The 19,983-nt window shown below is 36.9% G+C and overlaps 1 protein-coding gene across 3 annotated transcripts in view; it reads right to left on the bottom strand.

The window, feature by feature from the left end:
• ACP3 (acid phosphatase 3) overlaps positions 1 to 19,983 on the bottom strand; it is a 182,352-nt gene that overhangs the window by 75,128 nt on the left and 87,241 nt on the right. For all 3 annotated transcript variants that reach the window (XM_077130129.1, XM_077130130.1, XM_077130131.1), the window contains one exon: positions 97 to 403. The gene's annotated coding sequence lies outside the window, so the exon portion shown is untranslated. The remainder of the gene's footprint in view (positions 1 to 96; positions 404 to 19,983) is intronic.

Raw genomic sequence — 19,983 nt, 5'->3', positions numbered from 1 at the left:
AGGTTGTTTAGTGCAGGGCAGAGACTAAGTTGCCAGGCTGATCCTTGCCATACAACAGCAGGCAACCTGAGAAAGGAAGCTCTAGCACCCACTTACCATTCACAGGCTTAATTCTGCATCCCATTCCTTAACTTGAGTCAGGTGCTGATTCTGTTCGATGTTTTGCCCTCCAAGTTATCAGCCTGGCTCCTTGTTCACCTATCTTCTTCCTTGAATTGATGCTTGGCACTATTCCAGCTGCAGCCTTCGCTTTTCCTGATAATGACTATGGTTCTTTACTTCATCTATACCATGTTGAGATAAGTTGGAAAAATTTTCCTTCTGGCCCAGACCCTGTCTTCTCTGTGGCAACATCTCTGGGTTCCTTTCAGCCCTCCAAGTGAGAACAGCAGCAACAAAGATTCTTAGAGACAGAATCAGAAGAAGGGTACTTGAATCAAATAGATTTCAACTCAAACAAAATTCAATTTGAACTGAGTGAAGTTGACAGTTAATACTTATGTTCTTCTATTTCAGTGACCATCCTAATTTTGATCGTCAGATTATAAAGGGAGGAGAAGGAGTCAGGACCAACAATGTATAGTCTTTTTGATGTTGGGCAGTGGGGGTCACATTTCATCTTTTCCATGTGAATATCCCATTATTGTAGCACTGTGCTGTTGTTTTTGTTTTTGTTTTGGAGTGCATGGGCCAGGGATCAAACCAAGGTCTCCCACATGGCAGATGAGATTTCTACTACCTAACTACCTGTGCACCCCCAGTGTAGAGTCCTGAAACATCTGAATACCATGAAACTGAGTCTGAAAGGTCCTCAACTCAAATGATACTCATTTGAGAATGCTTTATAGTCTCTTGAACTTTGAACTCATAAAGCCTTGTGAAAACTAAGGGGCCATGTGGAACAAATGGATATAGTAGCATTGAGAGTGAGGCTTGGAAAACATATCAAATATAAGAGTGAAGGGTGTCAACAGTTTTACATGGTTAGCAGAACTTACTGGTCAAATCACTTATGTTCCCTTGTAGTACCTATTTCTTCATCTGTCAAATGTTTAACCTCTAATTAACACAGTGTTTGGAAGTTCTATAAGTGGAAAAGGTTAGGTTCCATTTGGGAAGCAGACTTCCAGGTGGAGATTTGCATGCAAGAGGTTTATCAGGCCATGCTATCAAGATCAATGCAGTAGGGGGAAAAGAAATAAGCAGGATTGGGCAGAAGGAGAAGTTGGGCTGTGAAGCAATCTTAATGAAGGCCTCATAATTTTGTGTATCATACAGATACATGATAAAAGATATTTTTGTGGTCCTAATTTTAGACAATAAAGTGGTAGTTCTCTTTTCCCACATGTAGGAAATTTACCTGTTCAGGGGAATTATTGTGGTAATAAAACACATTTAATATTAATGGATTGGACTTCCTTATAAGGTTATAACCAAGGAGATCTTGATTCACTTCCTCTTTCTTTTTCTCAAAAAAGGCTGATATTAGACTAGGGGCCTTGTAACTGAAGGAATTTGAGGTTATTCTGCTAATAGTATTTGTAATGGGTAAATTCTGAAGACTGATGAAAAAAGTAAGATGATGAGACATAACATATATTCCGAAATATCAGTAACTTGTATAAAAAACTTTAGCTTAGAGAAGTTCTATCAAAAATGCATATATTTGATTAATATGCTTTGTACCAGGTTATGACTTCACAAAATCCCATTTGTTAATCCATGAGATAATGATTTAAATTATTATTTGATCACCAACTCCACCACTTCTCAAAGATCTAATGGATGCTTGCTATGCTCAATCCTAAATTTCCATTCCTCCTGTGAAATCTAGTGTGCCCAATACAGGTTGGAGTTATTTTGATTTTTATTTATTTCTGATTTCAGTCTATTCAGGTAAGAATTACTATAAGACAATGGTTCTCAAAGTGTGGTTTGGAGTCCCTGAGATTCTTTCAGGGGATTCCCGAAACCTATCAGAAGGTCTGTGGAGTAAAAAAATATTTTAATAAAGATATCAAGATATTATTTGTACTTCTTGCTCTCATTTTCTCATGAGTATTCATTAAATTTTCACATGACTTCATTCTGAAGGCAAATTGAATGTTTGCTTGCATATTCTTGCTTTTTTTAAAATTCTCAGTAATAACTTTGAACATAGTAAATATCAATAGATATAGCTCACATAAACTTAGGGGTCATCAATAAGTCTTAAAAGTGTAAAGGGGTCCTGAGACCAAATGTTTGAGAACCATTGTTATAAAGTAAGTTAGTGATTCAAATGTTTGAGTATCTATTGTAAGTAGACCCTGAGAACACCAAATTTGAGTAGACATAGTTCCTGCTTCTAGAAACATACTATCTTATGGGAGAAGACCAATAATTATATGATAAACCCAATGAAACAAGCACAGTTACATGCATTTAGTCATTTATTAAGCTAACATATAGGTCAATGGAAGGGGTATGAAGAAATGAGAGAACATGATGCATCCTGCTGAACTGTTAAGTAGTTGGATCTTGAGGGTGAACAATGCCTTTAAAATATATCTTGTTTTTTTGGCTACTTTTGCAAATTTGATGAGAATTATTAGACCATATTCAGAATGATCCTCCAAGTGGTGTGTTGTTAATGTATAACAACTGGCTTTCTGAATAAAAAAGTTGATTTATAGCATTTACCAATTTCCATGGCATAAATACTCCCACTATGGCTGATTGTAAGCTACCAACGTGATGTCACTGAGCATAGAGTAGGGAAGAGATGAACCCACCATTATATACCATAATATAGTGTTTCTGTCATACAGATACAATAAGTATACATAATTTTAAGGATATAAATAACCATAAAAAGTAGTAAAATAATTTGCAAGTGATGAGTTTTGAGTATTTCTCTTTGTTTCTAATAAATTTATTTAATTTTAAGTTTATCTCACTTATTTTTTTTGTAATGTCTGTGTTTAACACCAGCTTGCAAAATTCTTGAATATTTAACAATTGGCTGTCATAAGCTGGAATAAACTGGCTCTATCACCCCTCTGAATCAATCATGTCATTAGTACTGCATTCCTAATTATGGTCTCACTACAATTTCCTCTTTTTGGAGGGGAAGGAGTATGGGACACCTTAGCTGAGGGACAGGCAGGAAAATTGTGAAATTTCAGTTATGGATGTAATTACCAAGGATTGGTTGGGAGACCATGTGGCCCACGGGGAAGTTGGGCAAGGACTTACCCTAGAGTAAGGAATGGTAATTACAGAGGCAAATTCAGAGAGTGAACACCAGATGTTAGACATGAGAGTTCCTCAGAGGGGAAGGAAAAGAAGGGAGGGCACTAACATTTATGGAGTGCTTACTGTTTACCATGAGCTCTGCCAGTCATATGGCTCATCTTAAATCATCTAATCCCCACAATTTACTTGAAAGGCAGAGAGCTAAAAAATGCAGTGCAAAAATGTGAACTCAGGGTCATCTAACTCCAACATCATTATTCTTTCCATTTTATCAAGCAAGGATAGAAAATTTACAGTGGAGTGGAACAGGGGTATCTGGAAGCAGAAACTAAGGAGATAAATTCTGAGGCCAGAGTAGTTCAGAGTGAAAGCAAGATCACAATGTGCTGGATGTGGAAAGGCTAACTGCAGACAGGACGGTCTTCTAGCTGTCTGAGACAGATTCCTAAGAGGAGTGTCTAAAGTCTCTGACAGAACATACTCAGTGATGAAAGAGACTTCCTCTCTTCTTTTTCAGGAAATGTCAAGAGCTGGCATCATGGGAATCTGTACAGAAACTAAAGGAATATATTACAAGCAAAATGCAGGAATCCAGAGTGATAAAATGGTTCATGATTATCCACACCAAGTACCAACTGGGGAGGATAAGGGAAGTGGTTCTCAGCTCTGCTTGATTTCCACCACTGCTGCTTTCGATGGCCTTGTGCAGCTTCTGCTCTGTCCTGCCTTCAGCAGAGGATCTCAGCTGTCTGCCAGACACAAACAGGTGGTTGCCCTGAAACTATGAAGCATGGACTCTTCAGGAGACTCTTTCCATTCTGCCTGTGTCTCATGAATTCTTCCCCATACTGACCTCACTCTGCACCTGGTTACTATATGGGTTGGGTCCTCTGGGAAGCAGATGCAAACTGAGAGTTAGAAATGCAGGATATTTATTGGGAATAATGCCTGTAAAGTTCTGATATCTAGGAAAGGAGAGATGGAAGGAAGGAGACTTGGATAAGAAGAGACTGTGGTACAACCCTGAGAAATTATCAGCCTAAAAAATGGGGACCTCCAGTGCTGTAGATGAATCTTGAATTAGGCAGATATGTCCAGGCTCTAGTAACCTTGTGGTGCTCAGGCATTGTTTGAGGCCTCAGCTCAGTTATGACAGTGAATCCCAAAAGAAGTTGGCCAGAGGTTGTTAGCTAACTGTACACCTTAGATGTTACCAGCAAATTTGTTCTTGAGAGCACATTTGAACACACACCTCCAAGGCTGCCATTGTTACCTTTCCAGGCAGTGAAGGGCATTTCCCCTAGATTGGCTTGGTATTGAGAGGAAGAGAGTCTCAGTCTAGATACCGGGTCACCCTTCTGGGTCCTGAATCTCTGATGTTAGAACCTCATCATGGGGAGGATACTTGATGCCCTCTCTGCAGTTTGTTATCCACTTTAGTATCAGTACTCTTGGTGGCATGTGACTGAAATATAATTTGGTTAATCTTAGTCAAGAAAGAGAGGTGTTCTTTTTTTTTTTGCCTCATATAAATGAACAGAGGGAATGGTAAAGATTAATGGAACAGAAATGTCACTGGGGTTCACCTCTTTCTCCTTCTTTCTTGTGGCACCATGTACTCCCTCCTCATTGAAACTAGAACTAAGGCTGTTCATGGCTTCACCAAAGATAAAAGGACTCTTCTTCCCCAGTGCTGGTTCAGAAGTCCCGGGAAAGAATCTGATTGATCTGGTTTTGGTTACATACTTTTCATTCATTCATTTCAAACAAACATTTGGGTGCATTAATATTCTAGGCACTGTTCTAGGTGCTTAGAAAAACTTCTACAAAACAAATAGATAAGTTCCTTCTTTAAGGAAACTTATATTCTTTCTAGAAAAGTGAGACGGATAATAAAGTGTGTTTACTAAATATCATTGAATTTTATACTTTAAAGGAATGAATTTTATGGTATGTAAATCACACCTCAGTAATGGTGCTAAAAAATTGAAAAGAAAATAAAGAGATTAAGAACAGAGCATGTGGTACTCCAACTCTTCTCAGATGCGGAGTGGTGGAAATGGACTAACAATTGGAATGGATTGAGGAGGGAATGGGTGGTGAGGATGCAGAAGCAGCAACAACCAAAGACTCGTTGGAAAAACTTAGTTATGAAAGAGATCTGAGAAATGGCGAGGTAGATGGAGAAGATGTGAAGTCAAGACAGATGTGTTTGTGTGTGCATATATTTAAATTATGTGCATTTATAAGATGCTACAGTAGAGTACAAGGGAAAGTTTGTGAATAGGGAAGAGAAAATGGTATCCAAAATGCATGTAGAAAGGGTTCATGGGTGGTTCAGTGGTAGAATGCTTGCCTGCCATGCAGGAGACCCAGGTTTGATATCTGGCCCATGCACCCCCAAAACAAACAAACAAAAGCAAGTGGAATGGTTGGCCTCAAATAGGAAGTGGACAGTTCACCCATTTTAATGATAGGAAAGACAAAGGTACAGGAAGAGGATTCAGTTATATTCTGAGGGTCTTTATATTCTCAATAACATAAGAAGCCATATTATTTGGGAAAAGGGAAGCAAGGAGGGTGGAGAATGTTTTAAAGATTTAAGGAGTGAGGAGCTATGAAATATATGCCATAGATGGTGAAGTGAGCATACAATGGAAATACAGTGCAATTATCAGGCAGTGCTGAGGGCACACTTGAAATCTCAGCTCACCAGATTGCTTTATGTGTTTGTCCTTTATCCAGAACAAGGTAATTCAAAGCATGGGCTCTGGATCATATTGCTGGCTGTAGATTCTGTCTCTACCAATTGCTAACTTTAATGTGACCCTGGTCAAATTACTTAATCGTTTTGTCTTTCAGTTCCCTCAACTGTAAAATAGGGATTGCGGAAATTAATGGAGACAATACATGTAAAGGGCATAGAAAAATGTGGCACATAATAAGTGCTCAATAAATGTTAGCTATTTCTGATAGACTGGACTAGGTACCCCAATTTGCATTCCATTGTGAATAGAATCTCTTGAATATATTGTTTTGGTTAAGGTGTGCCCCAACTGAATAAGCATGGGCCTTTATTATTGGAGCCCTTTATAAGCAGAAGAAATCCAGACAGAGTCAGAAAAAGCCCTGGAGAGGAGCCAGGAGCTGGAATTCAAAGGAATCTGGAAGACATTGCCATGGGATGTGTAGCAGGGATACAAACCAAGGAACCTCAAAGATTGCTGGCAGTGGCACCAGTATGTTATAGGCTGGTTTGGTTTCCTAGTTGCTAAAACAAATACCATGCAATGGGTTGACTTAGCAAGAGTTTACTGGCTCATCATTCCAGAGCCTAGAAAGTTTGCTTCATCCGGGGCTATTATCTTCTAGTTGGCTACCAATCTTTGGGGTGCCTTGGCTTTTCTGCCACATGGCAATGCACACAGTGGTGTCTCCTCCTTTCTCTTCTGGGTTCCATTGACTTCTAGCTTTTAGCTGCTCCTATGGCTTCCATCTCTATGTACAATTTCCTTTGCTTATAAGGACATGGGCTATATTGGACTAAGGCCCACTTGACATCTTTAAAGTTTCTATTTACAAATGTGTTTACACTCATAGGTCCAGGGACATGAACATGCCTTTTGTGGGGGACAAGATTCAATCCCTAAAACAGACTTTGGGTAGAAAATATGAATTTTCTGATGCCTCTATTTTAACTTCTCCTAGGCTCAAAACTATGGGCCAATAAATTCCCATTGTTTAAGCTGATCCACTGCGTGGTATTTGTCATAGCATCCTGGAAAACTAAGACACTATTATTTTCGGTGAAATATTTGCGTGTACTTTTCTATAATACTACTTCAATCAATTTGGAATCAAATTATAAAACAAATAAACAAACCAAGAAATTACTGTCCAATAAAAAATCAGGCAGCCTTTCTTTTTCACTCACCAGGGACCATCTGTTTTTAATGTTAATTTTAAAAAATAATATGAAAGTGTGTACATGGAAAAATGATTAATAATAAAAAAGTATATCAATAAAAAGTTCCAATAAAAAGTGTATCATTTTTCCATATACTCCCCAGACATTACCATTATCAACAAATTCTTGCATCTCCTTTCAGAAAATTCCCACACATAGAAGCACACTATACACAATTATCTGCATCTAGCCTTTTCATTCATTTTTTGGTGATCTCACATAAGCTTATGCAGACTTTTCCCGTTTCAACTGATGAACTGCTAGGTCATCTGTTTTATTGTTTTCACAAATACCCTTGTAATAAATATCCTTGTTCATATATAGGTGCATATCTATGGATAGAAGTTAAATTTCTGGGTCAAAGATCTGTACATGTAAATTATTGATCCCTCTTATCAACCTCTTCCCCAGAAAGAGTTTGTAACGATTTGTATTTCCACAAATAGTGTATGAGAATATTTCTTTTTCTATAATTTTTACCAACACTCTGGATAATGAAATCTTTATTCTTTACCTAATTGGTGAAAAATGGTATCTCATGATTGTTATAGTTTATAATTATTTCAATCTCCTATTGATTTGCAAAGCGTTTTTATACATTAAGGAAGTTAGGTCTTTGTCATACATATAGAAAAGATACATATTTTAATGTCATATATTATATGTAAATGTTTTGAATTTGTATGTAGCAAATTTATCAGTATTTTCTTCTATGGTTTTTGTTTTCTGTTTGGTTTAAAAAGTTTTTTGCTATTTAATACGTTAATATATTTTATGGTTTTATTTATATATTTAAATGTATTTTTGTGTAAGAAACTTTGTGAGAATTAAACATATTATTTTCCACATGGTTTACCAGTATGTTCCTACATGACTTATTGAATAATCCATTTATCTCTGATTTGAAATGCTACCTTTATCATATGTTAAAATCCATATAAAATCTTAATGTAAACATTTGAAGTTATAAATTTCCCTTTCAGTCCTGCCTTTACTGTATCCCATAAGTTATGGTGTGTTGTATTTTCATTTTCATTCACCTCAAAATATTTCCTAATTTCCCTTGTGATTTATTCTTTGACCCATAGATTGTTTGAGAGTATGCTGTTTAATTTCCACATATTTGTTAATTTTCCTTCTTTCTCTATTATTAATTTCTACTTTCATTCTATTGTGGTTGGAGAGGATACATTGTATGATTTCCATATTTTTTAATTTAATGAAACTTTTTTGTTTCCTCCCATATGGTCTATCCTGGAGATGATCTAATGGCACTAGAGAAGAATGTGTATTTTGTTTTTGTTAGGTGAATTGTTCTATATTTATCTGTTAGTTCTAGCTGGTTTAGAGTATCATTCAAGTCCTCTATTTCCTTTCTGAACTTCTCTCTTAGCTGTTCTATACATTATTGTGTGTTGAAATCTCTTACTATCTATATAGAACAGTCTATTTCTCCCTTCAAATCTGTCAGTATTTACTTCATATATTTTGGAGCTCTGCTGTTAGGTGCATATATTTATATTGTTTATAATTGCTATAAATATATATTTATAAATTATTATATCTTCTTGTTGAAATGTCCCTTTTATCAGTATATAATGATCTTCTTTGTCCCTCTTAACAAATTTGCACTTAAAGTCTATTTTTTTCTGTATTAATATAGCTACTCTAGCTCTCTTTTGCTTCCTACTTGCATGGTATATATTTTTCCATTCTTTTACCTCCTTATGTCTTTGAATTTAAGGTGAATCTCTTGTAAACAGCACATAGTTGGGTCATACTTTTTTATTCTTTCTGCCTTTTGACTGTAGAGTTTAATTAATTTACATTTAAAGTAACTACTGATAATATAGGACTTTCTTTTGCCATTTTGTTATCTCATTTTTGTAAGTCCTATACATTTTTTTTGACCATCAATTCTTCCATTAATGTCTGCTTCTATATTTATTTGGATTTTCGTGTTGTTCCATTTGGAGACCCTTCTCATTTCTTTCTGAATGTATTTTCCTTGTAGTTAATATCCTAAATATATAATAATCATATTTTCTTTGATATTAACTTATCTTCCATAATATGCACATACACTATTCTCCTTACCTTATTTTTGTACTTGTTATAAATTATATCTTTGTACATTGTGTATCCAAATAACCAATTTATCATGCTTTTTATGCATTGCATTTTAGCACCTGTATTATGAAAGAAGTGGAATTACATAATGCAAGAATACAGTAGTATCGGCATTTATATTACCCATATGCTTACCTTTACTGGAAGTCTTTATTTCTTTATGCTGCTTTGTTCCACTGTTTAATATCTTTTCCTTTCAGTCTGCAGAAACTTCCTTTAGCATTGCTTGTTGGTCAGGTCTAGTCATGACAAATTCTCTCGGCTTTTGTTTATGTGGGAATGTCTTTGTCTCTCCCACACTTTTGAAAGAAAGTCTTGCTTGATATAAAATTCTTGGTTGACAATTGTTTTCTTTCAGCACTTTAACTACATCATATCATTGCCTCCTTGCCTCCATGGTTTCTGATGAGAAATTAGAGTTTAACTTTATTACTATTTCTGTATGCATAATTTGTTGTTTTTCTCTTGCAGGTTTTTTAACTCTCTCCTTGTCCTTGACATTGGACAATTTGATTACTATGTGTTTGGGCATGGTTTCTTTGAATTTATCCTATTTGGGGTTCATTGGGTTTCTTGAATATTCATATTCGTGTCTTCCATTACATTTGGGGAGGTTTCTGCCATTATTTCTTTGAATATTTCTTCTGTCTCTTTTCTCCTCTGGGACTCCCATAAGGCATTTGCTGGTATGCTTGGTGATGTCCCACAGGTCTCTTAGGCTCTGTCTGTTCTTTTTAATTCTTGTATCTTTCTGTTCCTTAGCCTGAATCATTTCAGTTGTCCTGTCTTTGAGTTCATGAATTCTTTCTTCTGCCACCTCCCATCTGCTTTTGAAACCATCTACATTTTTCATTTCAGTTGTTGTGTTCAACTCCAATATTTCTCTGCAGAGATTCCCATACTGTTCATTTACTGTTTTCCTCATATCCTTTAGTTCTTTCTCTGTGTTTTCCTTTATCTCCTTGAGCATATTGAGGATCATTAAAGTCTCTGTTTGGTTAAGTACAAAGTCTGGTCCTCTTCATTGATAGGTTCTGGATTTTGATCTTGTTCCTTTGGATGGGCCATCATTTCCTCTTTATTTGTCTTGTAATCTTTTATGCACATTTTGTATTTTAATATTTTAAAATGTTAACTCTTGGATTTAGTCCCTGGGCTGTCCCTTAAGTTTGTGTTTAGCTAGTGATATGATAGAGATTTTCTTGGATGCCAGGAGCTAACTGCAATAAATAAACTAAGGGAAAAGACACCTTTCTCTGTCTTTGTAAATTGACCTTTCTCTAGCTTGTTCCTTCAGAGTTTAGCCCTGTTACCAGGCAGATCACCCTGAGGCAAATGGGAAGTGTAGGCTCCTCTCTGCCTTCTCGGAGTATTTGTGGAGACAGAGCCTGGGAGCCAGCTTTTTCTCTGGGGCTGCCCCAGGAATTCCCCTTTTACAGTCCACAGGAATTTGAACTGAACTCCTCCCTCTCCTGGGTGCTCTTTTGAGTAACTTAATACAGGAGGTCCTTTGCTCCAAGCCATTTCAACCAAATTGTTTCTCACTTTATCCCTGCTTTTCACAAACTTCTCTGCCTTCAGGACAGACTCTGGGAGGGCTAGCCAGACAGGTTCCGGCTCAGTCTCAGACTTCCACTTGATAAACAGGTGTTGACAAACATGCCACTTTGTTCCCTCTGGAAAGGGGCCAGATACCTCAATGGGAGCGCAAGCTGGCACCAACCAGTGTTGCAGAGTGTTGGGGGAGTGGTCAGCAACAGTGCCAAGAACTCCTTCTATGGCTTTTAAAGCTGTGTTTTCTTAATTCAGGACTTTTCCTCTGTTTTTCTGGAGTCTTTAAGATTCCTCTGCTACCTTTGCCCATGGGTTTGGGAACAGTAACTGCCCCAGAGCCATCCCCAGTGATCTGAAGGGGCTGATCAGAGGCAGAGATCTGGGGTCAGGCCACACGTCCCCAGAGTTTGGAAAACTAGTTCTTTATGTTCCATCCTGGCATCAGCAAGCTGAGACAGTAGCCAGAGCCACTGCTGCTGACCAGAAGGCTGGAGCAATGGGGATAGAAGCCACTGCAGGGAGGGTGGAACTCATCGGTCTTTGTCGCAAGTTACCAGCCTCCCCCTCTCTGGATGCTGCACAGTGTTCCTTAATACTCCAGAATTTCAAAGTACTTAATTCAGACAGTTTCTGCCAATTCATTGTTGTTTTGGTAGAAGGTTGATTCCAGGAGTTTCCTATTCCACCATCTTCCCACAATCCATATGTCTGTTTCCCAGCATCTAAATTTCTTCTTTAGTGAATTGTGAATATTGCTTACTTTTTCTCCAAAGGCTACATAGTTTTCATTTTGACTTTCTTGTCTTCTTTAAATAGTAAATCTTTATATATTGCATGTATTTTGTCCTAGTTTGCCATTTGTTTCAATTTTGCTGATGGTCTTTTTGACATGCTAAAATATTAAATTCTTACATAGTCATTATATCTATATATTTTTTCTTGCTGAGATCTTTCAACATTTTTAAATCTTGGAAAATGGCTAGTCAGCTATTTACAGGAGCTCCAACAAGGCTCCATCGAAGGAGGTTAAACCCAGAAAACAAAATGGCATCTTTTTCTAATGGTAATACATGACATTTATTGAAACCTTTCTATTGCCAGACTCCGTGACAAGGACTTTATGCTATGCTCACAACAACCCTGAAAAGAAGTTGTTATCTCTAACTTGCAGATGAAAAAGCATAATTCAGAAAGGTAAACAGATTTCCCCAGGGCCCAGAGTATAAAGGACCAGAGTTAAACCCAGAATTTCTTCAATTAAAAAAGAAAGTCTGCATTTTTAACCATTCTGTCCTTTCTCTGATAATGGGTATGTGTGAGCCAAAAGGTTAAAGTAATGACAATAACTTAAGTATTTTTGTGGTATTTAAATGATAAAAAAATACCTTTGTTTTCTATCATTTGTTTATTTACTGAATGTGTACTGGAATCTGACCACACTAAGCATCTTCTGCTCAGTATGCTGGTGATACAGAGATCAGCAAAGCTCAATTCACTGTTGGGAAATTCTATGGAGTGAGGCTAGTGAAATCAGATAAACCAAAAATTGCCTGACAATTGCCACACAGTTCCCAGAAGAGAGAATTGGTTCTGCATATGCCTGACCGTTGACTTCATAAGCACTCTTCCCTTACTCTCTGAAGGCCTATGTCACCTTAAACAAACCTATCTCAAAACATAAGGTGACTTTCCTCATGTGACCACCAGCCCATGTGCCGTTCCAGCCACTCATTTCTCATCTTCACTTAAACTCTTTTTTATGCTTCTTCTGATCTAACTCACTTTGCTGATCAATAAATCTGCTGTGTGTCTTCTGGGCAGAAAGACAGCAGGGATTGCAGTAGGGGACTGAAATGGACCCTTAACAGATCAAACTGTGTTGGCTTCAATGATCAGTTAAAAGAAGACTACCCTGGGCGGGCCGCGGTGGCTCAGCGGGCAAGAGTGCTTGCCTGCCGTGCCGGAGGACCCCGGTTCGATTCCCGGCCCCAGCCCATGTAAAAAACAAACAAACCAATAAAAATAATAAGAAAATGTTTCCCTTTCTTCCATCCTTCCTTCCTTCTCTGTCTTTCTTTCCTTCCTTTAAAAAAAAAAAAAAAAAAAGAAGACTACCCTTATTAGAACATATTTTCTCCCTCCCCCTCTGCATGAGTTACATGTACATTTTCTACTGAGACTCCAGTGAAAGACTGTCAAACTTATTTTCAAATAGTTAACATACTTTACTTTTTTAAAATATCATATAATTTTCTGAGTGATTTCATATCAGTTAATGTGACTGTAGATTTGGAAGTGACTTTAGTGACCCTTTAGTCAAATTACTTGTCCATTGTTCAACTCTGTAGAGTGGGGGAGTGGTGTAGGGAACAAGGACAGGTGTAGGTTTGATGTATCCCACCATATGCAATCTGTGTATCTTTGGACAAGCTCCTGGGGAGTTCTAGAAATCTTAGGTTCCTCACCTATAAGATGGAGATGATCATAAGGACTAACTCACAGAATTTTGGCTGTCAGATTTACAGTAAGTACTTGAGAAACCATATATATCATTATCCTAGACAATGATCTTTTGACATTCATATAGCAAAAATTTATTGAGCATCTGCTGTGTGTCCAGACTAGTTTTAAGTGTTAGGGATACAGCAGTGAATTATGACAACAATCATCATAACAAAACAGAGAGAGACCTTATCTTCCTAGAATTAACAGGATGCTGGAAGAATCAGGCTATAAACAGTTAAGCATAAGCCTATACTGTGATTTCAGATAGTAATAAATTCTATGTAGAAAAATTAAACAGGATAAAGGAAAAGAAACAGGAGGACATCAGGAAGGTCTCTTTGAATAGGCAACATTTGTGCAAAGACCTGAAAAAAGTAACGGAATAAGTCACATAGTTTTCTAAGAGACCAGCATAGCTTGTGAGTAGTTGTGGGAGGTAGGTGGTTTAGAAAAGAAAGAAAAATATTTAATTCTTCCATTTTTGGTTTCCTGATAGACTTAATTTCTTTGATCACAATGGTGCTGGATGGGCCCTCATGGGGGGACCTGTTTTTACATGGGTTACAGTCGTTGATGTGCTGATTGGTTTGAGGGCCCCTAGAAGAGAAGTGAAATTCGGTCCCAGCTCTCCTGTGTAAGTAGCTGTCACTTAGGCTCAGAATTTGAACATGGGTAATAAATCAGCTGAGCTATGTTGTTAACAACAAAGAGCTCTATTTACATGGAAAAGTTTCTCACAATAAGTAATGATTTCTTATAGGCAGGAACTTTTTTCTTCATTGTTCATCCTATTTTTTAAAAAATTTTATATGGTCAGGCACCGGGAATTGAACCGGGGTCTCCCGCATGGCAGGCGAGAATTCTGCCTGTTGAGCCACCGTGGCCCACCCCACCCTATGTTTTTTATGATTTTAAAAATTAAAGAAAATGTTGACTGTTCTTTCATGTACCAGGCACTTCATGTATGTGTCTCATGTCATCTTCACAACAGCTCCAAGAGGTAGGAATTACGATCTTTATTTTACCAATGAAGAAAGAAGGCTCAGAGAGATTAATTTGTCCAAGACCACATAGGTGGTAAGAAGCAGAGCCAGCATTTAATCCCAGGTTCCTGTGATTTCAAAGCCTATGATTTTCTATTCACATAACATTGCTTCCCTCAGCGGGGGAGTTTTGGTCATATTAGCCTGTAGGATACTTTCCTCTGAACTTAAATAATGTTTCCCAAAGAAGGTTTCTCAAGCCTTCATATTTTATTGGGGATTGAAGAAAAGGGAATTTCAAATATTTGATAAGCAGCTGTCTTATTAGATGATTCTGAGAGAAGTTCACGAAATTGAAAAGCAATGCTGATCCAGTAATAATTCTCAGACAACAGAGATGTTCTTTTTCCTGTTTGACAGGCTCTCCCACATGCTGTTTTTCCATTTCCCATTCCAACATTGGATTCTTTGAACTAGATTTGGGAGCCACAGAGAAGAGGGAACTACCATAATTTAGCTCAATTATTGACAGAACTGGATTTGAGTATGCAAATTAAATGCAAATTATGCTTCAGACTCCTCTCATTCTAGCCTATTGCTCATCCTTCCTCTTGTATGCACCAACAATGAGTAGCATCACTTCTCCACACTGGCTTAACCTAGAATCCTTGGGGTTACTCTAGATTTCTACATATTCTGAATCCTTGCATATTAAACAGTCACCAACTCCTGCCAAGTCTTATTTCTTAAATCCAAAATTAACTATAGGATAGTTAATGTGAATCGGATTATCCTAATCTAACTACTTAAGCAAGTTAATGAGCAACTCTGTGCCTCTATTTCCTTATCTTTAAAGGTGTGCAATTAGTTTTCTGTTGCTACTTATCACACACCTGGTGGTATAAAACAATGCAAATTATGTTACATTTCTGGAGGTCTGTAGTATGAAATGGGTCTAAATGAGTTAAAATGAAAGTGTCAGTAGGGCTGCATTCCTTCTAGAGGAACTAAAGAATCCCTTTTCTTGTCTTTTCAAGCATAAGCCTGTGGCTTCCTTCCATCTACAAAGCCAGCAATGGTTGGCTGAGTCTTTTGCGTATTACTCTTTTGTTTTTCTTTTTGCATTCTTCTTTTTTATTGTGGTAACATATATATATAGCATAAAATTTCCCATCATGACCACTCCCAAGCATGTAATTCAGTGGTATTAATCACATTCAGAGTGTTGTGTTGCCATCATCACCATCTATTACTAAACTTTTCCATCATCCCAAACAGAAACATTGTACTCATTGAACACTAACTCCTCGTTCTCCCTCCAATTCTTCCATGATAACCTCTACTGTGTTTTCTCTGTCTATGGATTTGCATATTCTAGCTATTTCATATAAGTGAAATCATACAATATCTCTTCTTCAGTGTCTGGCTTATTTCATTCAACATAATGTTGTCAAGGTTCATCCAAGTTGTAGCATGTATCAGAATTTCATTACTTTTTATGGCTGAATAATATTCCATTGTATGTATATACCACATTTTGTTTATCCATTCATTTATCTATTATGGACATTTGGGTTGCGTCCACCTTCTGGCTATTGTGAATATGCTGTTATGAGCACTGGTGTATAAATACCTGTTTGAGTCCCTGCTTTCTATTCTTTTGGGTATCTAAAGTGGATTGCTGGGTCATATGGTAATTCTATGTTTAACTGTTTGAGGAACTACCAAACTGGTTTCCATAGCAGCTGCACCATTTTCCATTTCCACCAATGATGTGGATGTGTATGAGGGTTCTTATATTTCTGCATCCTTGCCAGCACTTATTTATTTTTTTAATAATAGACATTGTAGCAGGTGTGAGGTATGTGGTTTTGATTTGCATCTCCCTACTAGCTAATTCAAGTGCTTATTGGTCATTTGTATTTTTTCTTTGATGAAATGTCTATCCTTTTTTTATTTTAAGTTGATTTGTTTGTCCTTTTGTTGTTGAGTTATAGGACTTCCTTTTATATTCTATATATTAAACCTTTATCAAATATGTGGTTTGCAACTATTTTCCCATAGTATGGAGGTTGTCTTTCCACTTTCTTGATAATGTCCTCTGATGTTCAAAAACTTTAAATTTTGATGAAGTTCAATTTATCTATTGTTTCTTTGGTTGCCCATGTTTTTGGTGTAAAGTCTAAGAATTCACTGCCTTATACAAGTTCCTGAAGATGCTTCCCTATGCTTTCTTACAAGAGTTTTACAGTTTTAGCTTTATAATTAGGTCGTCGATCTAATTTGAATTAACTTTTATGTAAGGTGTGAGGTAGAGGTCACTTTCATTCTTTTGTATGTGGAAATCCAATTTCCCCAGCACTGTTTGTTAAAGAGACTGTTCTTTCGCCATTGAATATGTTGGCATCCTTGTCAAAAATCAATTGGTCATAGATGTGTGGGTTTATTTCTGAGATCTCAGTCATATTCTATTGGTCTATATATCTGTCCTTGTGCCATAACCACATTATTTTGAAACTGTAGCTTTGTAATACATTTTGAAGTGTGAGTCCTCCAACTTTCTTCTTTTTTTTCAAGATTGTTTTGTTTTTTAGGGACCCATTACCCTTTCATATGAATTTAATGATTAGTTTTTCCATTTTTTGAAGGAAAGCTATTGGAATTTTGATTAGGATTACACAGAATTTGTAAATTGCTTTGGGTAATATTGCCCACTTAATGATATGAAGTCTTACAACCCATGAGCATGGAATATCTTTCCATTTATTTAGGTCTTCTTTAATAACTTCCAGCAATGATTGTAGTTTTCTGTGTACTAGTCCTTTATATCCTTGGTTAAATTCATTCCTAAAGTTTTATTCTTGTAGTTGCTATTTTTTATGGAATTATTTTGTTGATTTCTTTTTCAGATTGTTCATTGCTGGTGGATAGAAATACCACTGAATTTTGTGTGTTGATCTTGTAACCTGAGACTTTTCTGAATTCATTTAATAGCTCTAGTAGCTTTCTTATAGATTATTTGGGATTTTCTATATTTATATAATCAAGTCATCTGCAAATAGGGACAATTTTATATCTTCCTTCCCAATTTGGATGTGTTTTATTTCTTTTTCTTGCCTGGTTGCTTTGCCTAGCACTTCCAGTATAATGATGAGTATCAGTAGTTGAACGTGGGCATCCTTGCCTTCCTCTTGCTCTTCAGGGGGAAAGTATCAGTCTTTCGCCATTGAGTCTGATATTAGTTTTGGGTTTTTAATATATGCCCCTTATCTTGTTGAGTAACTTCCCTTCTATTTCTAGTTGACTGAGTGTTTTTTTTTTAATCAAAAAAGGGTGTTGAATTTTTTTTGCTACTTCATTCTATTAATATGGTAAATTGAAACCATCTTTGTATTTCTGGGATAAATCCCACTTGGTTGTTGTCTTTGTTTGCTAAAGCTGCTACCACAAATACCAAAAACTGCTGTAGGCTTAATATAGGAATTTATTGGCTCCTAGTTTTGAGACTAGAAGAAGTCCAAAATTTAGATATTGGTGGTTTAGTCTCTTAGGCTTCTCAAAGAAGATAGCATGAAATGGGTTGACATTCAACAAAGCGAATTTTTAGCAACCAGTTTGAGGTCACGGGAATGTCCAAATTAAGGCATCATCAAGGCGATGTTTTCTTCCTGAAGACCAGCTGCTAGTGATTCTTGGCTCCTCTGCCATATGGCAAGGCACACAGTGGCATCTGATCTCTCACTTCTGTTTTGAAATCTTACAACTTATGAGCATGTAATATCTTTCCATTTATTTAGGTCTTCTTTAATTACTTCCAGCAATGATTGTAGTTTTCTGTGTACTAGTCCTTTAAATCCTTGGTTAAATTCATTCCTAAATATTTTATTCTTGTAGTTGCTATTGTAAATGGCAATACATATACAATATAATGTGCTTATAAATCTCTTGGGGATCTTTTTAGACTATAGATTCTAATTCAAAAGATGGTGGCAGAGGTGTGAGTGGCTTGGATTCTGCTTCCATGCCTTTCTCTCTTTGTATTCATCCTAATTATAAAGGACTACAATAAGAGGATTAGGACCCATCTATATGAGGTGGGTCACACTGAAGTAGCCTCATCAAAAGATCCTACTTACAATGGGACCATACTCACAGCAATGGATTAATTTGAAGAACATGCTTTTCTGGGGTATAGGCAGTTCCAAACCACTACACTCAGTAAGGCTTGCTCTTTCCCTAAAGACTGTAGTGTCCTGGTGCTGGTAGCCAGCATCCTTGGGGTTCTTGGCTTTCCTATCACATGGCAATGCTCACCACTTTCTCTACCAGCCACTGACTCCTTCCTGTGGCTTTCTCTTTATGAAACCTCCAGTAATCTGGATTAAGACTCTCCCTCATTCAGTTGGGCCACATCTTAATCAAAATTAACTTCCTCAAGGGACCTTATTTATAATTGGTTCATATCCACAGGTATGCTGATTAAGACTGAGGACAAGTCTAAGTGGAGTACATAACTCATAGTTTATAATCTTCTAAATGTGCTATTGGATTCAGATTGCTAGTATTCTTTTAAGGATTTTTGCATGTATATTCATAAGAGATATTGATTTCTAATTTTCTTTTCTTGTGATATCTGTATCTGGCTTTCTTATATTAGGGTGATACTGGCCTCATAGAATTTGCTAAGAAGTTTTCCTTTCTCTCCAACTTTTTGGAAGAGTTTGAGGATTGATTTTAATTTTTCCATGAATGCTAGGTACAATTCACCAGTGAAGCTATGTAGTCCTGGACTTTTCTTAGTTGGGAAGTTCATATATAATTTGTTAGAAATGCAGAACCTAAGCCACTAACACCCCCTGTCACCTTCTTTTGAATTAGAATCTGCAGTCTAAAAAGATCCCCAAGTGATTTATAAGCTCATTGAAGTTCGAGAAGAACTGTTCTAGAATACAAATGCTTGGTAAACAGTCAGTGCACAATAAATGTGTATTGAATAATAAATAAATACCAGGCATTTGTGTTAGGTACAAGGAGTATGTACACGTCAAACACAGATTTTTCATAATTCTTTGACCATATTCTGAATTGTTCTATTTCTTCATATCTCTTTTGGTCTACATGATGGTCAGCTTGGACTCGTTTAAAGGTGGCAGTTAAACTTCTGCAGAAGTACACAGGGGCATGATGGAGTCCATGTGGGTAAGGATTTTGTCTGCTTTGCCCACCACTCTATCCCAGCACGTGAGACAGTGTCTGGAATAGGTGCTCAAAGCTCCATAAATATTTTGACTGAGTGAATCAATATTTACTTTTCCCCAATAGGGCTGCCATTTTCACTTAAACACATTCAAGAAGGCACTCCTTCCACCAAAAGAAACAGAATATATCACACCTCTCTCCTTTGACCACAGGAGATTGTTTATCTCTAAGAACACTCAGCAGCTGCTATGGAAATAAAATGTTCAAACGAGAGACAGAAAGAGAGAGAGAGAGAGAGAGAGCCACAGGGCTCTATCACCTAAGAAAGAAGCCATTCATGGGTCAATAATTCACATGACTGGCATTTTACAGAGTTTAGTTGGCAAGATAATTTTATTTATTTGAAAA

The sequence above is a fragment of the Tamandua tetradactyla genome, chromosome 15, assembly GCF_023851605.1.
Source record: "Tamandua tetradactyla isolate mTamTet1 chromosome 15, mTamTet1.pri, whole genome shotgun sequence".
Lineage (NCBI taxonomy): Eukaryota > Metazoa > Chordata > Mammalia > Pilosa > Myrmecophagidae > Tamandua > Tamandua tetradactyla.
Note: the sequence above shows the minus strand (reverse complement) of the source record. Positions and strands in the feature narration are given on the sequence as shown.